This window comes from Carlito syrichta, unplaced genomic scaffold, assembly GCF_000164805.1.
Source record: "Carlito syrichta isolate Samal-C Ts95f unplaced genomic scaffold, Tarsius_syrichta-2.0.1 Scaffold136067, whole genome shotgun sequence".
NCBI classification, from domain to species: domain Eukaryota; kingdom Metazoa; phylum Chordata; class Mammalia; order Primates; family Tarsiidae; genus Carlito; species Carlito syrichta.
Genome location: NW_007080163.1, coordinates 181,813 through 187,931, shown reverse-complemented (window position 1 = coordinate 187,931; position 6,119 = coordinate 181,813).

Below are 6,119 nucleotides of genomic sequence, written 5' to 3'. Positions count from 1 at the left end.
TAATGCATAATAATAAGTGAAAGAAGCTAATCTGAACAGAGTACATACTATATGATTCCAATTATATGACAGTCTGGAAAAAGTGAAACTACAGAGACAGTAAAAAAGACCAGTGGTTTCCCAGAGTTAGAGGTGAGGAAAAAGTGAATAGGTGAAGCACAGACGATTTTTAGGGCAGTGAAACTGCTCTGAAATAATGATGGATACATGTCATTATACATTTGTCCAAACCCATACAATGTACAACACCAAGAGTGAACCCTAATGTAAACTATGGACTCTGGGTGATAATATTGTGTCAATATAGGTTCATCCACTGTAATGCATGTACCACTCCAGTGGAGGTTGTTGGCATGGAGAAGGCTATGCATGTATAGGGTTAGGGGTATATCAGAGATCTCTGTGCCTTCCATTCAATTTTCCTGTGAACATAAAAATTGCAAAAAAAGTAAGTCTATTAAACATCTACTGTATATTTCAAAAAGACTATATAAAGTTCTCAGTAATGAATGAATCTTGCCATGTCTCTGAGTAACTGTTCTTGATGGCTCTTTTCCTGTCATGCTCACAGGTTAATGACTATATTTATTTCACTTTGAAATTTTATGTAGAGATTTCAGACAGTAACAAGGATCCCAAAACCCAACAGATTAGTCAAGAAACTTTTTGCTCAAACTTTGTACTTCTAATTAAACACCTAGTTTATTCTTTATGACTGCTATTCCTGGTGTTACCATACAATTGTAAAACGAACCTCTTATGTAACGAGCTGCCAATGACCTCACATAACCCATAGGTAAACTGGAAAGTGACCTCTGCTGTACTTCTCTCTTGGATCATAAACTTCTCTTTAACAAGATACGATGCTACTGGCCTACCACTCATCACTGGGGTATGCTTTCCAGTGTAGCTAAAATATTCATGCTTATTCAGCTACTTACACTACTACTTAATCTTCCCCAGGGGCCAATTTGCCACAGCTGCCCACGGTGAAAGTACAACCAGTGTCCATAGGAGAGAATCAAGTTAACAATATATCTAGGATTGAATCCATGATTTGGTTTCATTGGCTCCATGAAAAGTATGATCAGGTAAGCTGTGAACAGAACTAAAAGTACAATTTAATCCACTGACTTCCTATTTTTAAGAACACCTAGAGGCTATTTTCCAGTAAATCCTAAGTGAATTATTAAGGATTGTTAGCAAACTAAACTTAGTATATTGCCAGATTTGATCAAGTATTTATTCTATATTTTCCTAAAATGTGCCAGCAAATGTCTGCCAGTGTTTGGAAGCTCCCACTGGGCATGCCCCACATATAAATAGAATTACTGAAAATTTTTAGAAAGGGCACTTAAAAAGGAATCTCATCAATGTTTATTTGAGTTGGTCAGGTTTTTAATTACTGGTGATTTTTCTTTTTAATTATAAATTCTTCTTAGTTTAACATCTTCATTATGGATTTAGTTTGTTGTAGGATGTTGGGTTAATAACAACTACTGTTTGAGTGTTTAGTCCAAGCCCTAAGCTGAACTCTCATTTGTTTCCCACACCTGTTTGGGACAGATAATGACAGATAAAGAAATTAAGGCACAGAGAAACTAGATAACTTGCCTAAGATCACACAGATAGAAAGTGCAGTTTCAGGTTTTGAACACAGAGATCTTCATTGTAGATCAGAGGTCACTAAACTGTCTCCATGAAGGGCCAGATACTAAATATTTTGGTCTCTGTAGGCTGTCGGGTCCCTGCTCAACTCTGTTGTTATAGTCCCAGAGCAGCCATACACAATATATTTTTAAATGTATGTGACTGTGTTCCAATAAAACTTTATTTACAAAAACAAGCAGTAGACAGGACTTGCCTGTAGGTCATAGTTTACTGACCCCTGCTGTAGATCCATTACTCTTAATCACTATGCCACTTAACCATTTTCTCTCCTAGCTTTCAGAGAAATGCATATGCAGACTAGTAGACTAAAATGTTCCAATAGCTATACTGAGACACAAAGGCATTGCAATTCAATTATTAATTATTTATGCCCTTATTGGTAAATAAGATATAAAATGTGGCAATATATTTATTGATGATGTGAGGAAATTATACTTGCTTTTATTTTTGGTTGTAACATATGGTCAAGGAGAATGTAATACAATTATAAAATTTATATCACAACATTTCAGGATGTAAAATCGATATTAAAATATAAGCTTATTGTTTTGTGATTTTTTTTAATTTTATTTTAAAGATGTCGGTACAATTCAGGAGCCTATTGTTTTAAAGTAAGCATACAATCTATATATTTTGGGCCCCCTTGCTTTATATTATCTAGTTGGAACACATGATGCAGGGAGACCAAGGGATCTTTTGAGCCTCCTGGGATGACCACTGTCCAAAAATGTTTGAAAGTCATCACTCTGAAGGAATGAACTAGGGAGGCTTCTAGGGCCAAATCATACCTGGGAGGAGATCCCAAATGGCAGTGGCAGGGAGTGAGAGCATTTGATATTCAGCAAGAGTCAATAAAATGATTCCTGTTAAAGACAATTGTATCCCCCAAAATTCACATGTTGGACCGCTAACCCCCATGTGACAATATGGAAGAGGGCCTTTGAGGAGATAATTAAGGTTGAATAAAATCATTAGGATAGGGCTAGAATCTAATGTGACTGGTGTCCTTCTCAAAAGAGGAAAAGACACCAGAGCTCACCCTCTCTCCATACATACACAGAGAAAAGGCCATATGAAGACAAAGAGAAGGCATTCATCTGCAAGCTAGGAAGAGGGGCCTTGCCACAAAGTATGACTCTTGGCACCTTGACCTTGGACTTCTAGCCTCCTTTAGAACTGTGAGAAAATAAATGTCTATTGTTTAAAACACCCAGTCTATGGTATTTTGCTATGGTAGCCAGAGCAGACTAATATAGCTCTGAATTTGAATGTAAATAAAATTATATAAACTTCCACAAGCTACTAGTTAGTTGTATATTCACTAACTGTTGACTGAGATTATATTAATACATATGTACATACAAATAATTAGATATAATGAATTCAGTAATTACTAATGAATTCTGTATTTACTAATCATAACAATATATAAATATCTTTTGAGAAAAAAGTTGCATGCATAGCTGGGAGATATTTTTTATTCAGTTGCAGATAAAGCATTACCTGCTTGGCACTAATATGTTTGTACAGTCAACCTCCTTACAAAATTTACCTCATTGCTCCCCCCACCACTAACATCCTCAATCTTTAGGGTGGGATTCATCTATTTCCAACCCCTTTTTAGTCTGTCTAAATTAGGACTACCTTGGGCTCAGTCCTTCTTCCACAGCTGCCTCCCTTGATGGAAGGCATGGCACATAGAGAATAAAATGTATCAGCCACAGTTTGAGAAAATGATCTAATTACAGGGATCCCATGAACCAGGATAGATTTTAGACCAGAGAAGAGTCATGGCAGCAACAGGATTGAAAGCGGACTTGTTGCTATACATCTTATCACACATCAGTATTCTTTTCCTGAGACTGGAAGCTCATTGGAAAGAAGCACTAACATCTTCATCTTAAATTTTCTTCTGCATCCTTCGTGGAATTGATAATTGTAGGAGCTTAATTGACATTATGTAACAAAAAAGGGGTTCAAACAAGGGGTTTCCAAACGTGGCTCGTTATCAGCATCACCTAAGGAGTTTTTAAAGCTGTGGGTGACCAACCCTATTCTGTGCGTCTCTGAGGGGTGGGATCTGAGAACCTGCATTTTACCACACTCCTTTCCCCTCTCCCCTCCCCCGTTAATTCTGAAACCATTGTTTTGGTGCCATTTCTCAGATTTGCATTTGATAACTGTGTTAGACGAATATACTCAATGGCCTCAATTAATGGCTACCTTACATCCTCTTCCTTTGCTTTCATCACTGTGTAGTGTCATACCACCGTGACTCTGAGCTTGCCCAAGTGACTTGCTTTGGACTACGGAATTTTAGCCAACTTGGTGCAAGCAGAAACTTGGAAAAGTGTTTACCCACATGTTTTCATCTTCTCTCTTCAACCACTGCTACTGCAATGAGAGTATCCTAGGCTAACCCGCTGGAAGGATGAGAGAAGCATGTGGAATAATAAAGTCAAGTCATCCCAGTCATCCCAGCCAAGATAGACCAGGCAGCCCCCAGCCTACTTACCAGTTGACTGTAGATGCATAAATAAGCCCAGCTAAAATCAGTCAAGACAATTTCAGACAGCAGAATCGCCCAGTGAACTGTAGTCTTGGGACAAATAATAAATGCCTGTTATTTTAAGTCACTAAAGACTGGGGTGACTCGTTCCACAACACAGCTAACTGACATAACAACTATGGTACAGAGTGATCAGAGGGACAGAGCATCGAAACTAAAGGCTGGACATTCATAGTGTCAGGGAGTCCTATCGAAATTTTGGATTTCTGGCCTAGAGGATGACATTGAAAAGAAGAAAGGGGATTTTTTCGAAAGTCAGGTGTCTAATAAATGCTAACTTAAAGTTTAGTTTCATTGATTTCTTTGCTGGAGGATTTCAAAGCCTTTCACATGAATCAAGATAAATCTTCCAGAGGAAAAGTTTGTAAGCAATGTTTCCCAAATTTATTTGACCACTGAACTTTCTCTATCCTTGATCCCTAAGCAGAGAATATACAAAATTAATATTCCATAGTAAAGACTTTGGGACATTATTTGAGATGAATTGGTCTTCATCCTACTTCAGTATTATTCCAGAGAATAGAATTGCACTTAAGGCATGAAAATTACAGGGGGAAGCACTGGGGTTTAATAAATTCAAGCAAAGATCTGTCAACTGTAAGTTTTATTCAAAGATGGACTTGGGTGGCCTTATGAAGCAGCAATCCATAGAAGAAGGAATTCTGCTTCAAGACTGTAACATAGAAATCCTGCCTGAGTTTCCAACCTGCCAGCCTGCCCTGAGGATTTTAAATTTTCCAGGACTCATAATTATGTATGCAAATTCCTTAAAAATAACTCAAATCTTGTATCCCCTTCCTCCCTCCCTCCCTCCCTTTCTCTCTCTCTCTCTCTTTCTCCCACATTTCTCTTCTCTTCTCTTCTCTTTTCTCCTCGATCTCTCTCTCATACATATATGAAGGACCCACAAAATAGAATTTATTTATTAAAAATGGTGTATTTATTCTTACATAGTTAAACATCAATCACCTTCAAAGTACTCTGTTTGATGCACTACACCTATTGAGGCGCTTTCTCTACTACTTAAAACAGTTTTTTAACTTGTCAATTTTGATGCCTTTTAGCACTTTTGCCACTTTTTGTTTCACCTCTTCCACATTGGCAAAACATTTTCTTTTGAGGACTTTTTTCATCCAAGGAGCCAAAAAAAAAGTTGCTTGGAGTGAGATTGGGTGAATAGAGAGGGTGCACAAGGGTCATGCTGTTTTTGGTCAAAAACTGCTCAACACTCAGTGCAGTGTGGGTAGGTACACTTGTAAATAACCCATCATGAAATAGGCAAATGCACTGAAAGAATCTCCAAAAAAAATTCCCTGAAGCTGAAGGCAATCTCTCACAATAACACTAGGTGCTACACTGATGCCATTGGATTCCTAGAACACTTACCTAGCAGGAGATGCCTATACAACAAGGAGCCCTCCCTCCAAAAGATAATTGCAGGTTTGGGGGGTATATATATATATATATATATACCCCCAAAATTATTTTATATATATATATAAATAATTATATATATTTATAATTGGTTGTTCTGAGAACTCTGACTAATACAAGTAGATAGCAAACATCATTTATATTTCATCACAATCCTAGATTTAAACTATCTGAAAATTCTGCTCTGCTTCCCAATATTTGCATTGGTAAATCAAAGTGTTAGGTTTCCCAGATTTTCCATTTGGTTCCTCTAAGAACACTTCTGAGCAGTCAGCTGAGAACTAGAGCTCCAAATTGCATTACAGTGATAGCCAGGAGGTGACATTTCTAATATTCTCTTTTTAAGGGGGGGGCAGGTTTTATGAGTCACCTTGGGTGGCATAGTAATTTTGCAGCTGCGTAATGTTTGTAAAGAAATGACAGTCCCTTCTGAGCCACAGTGACC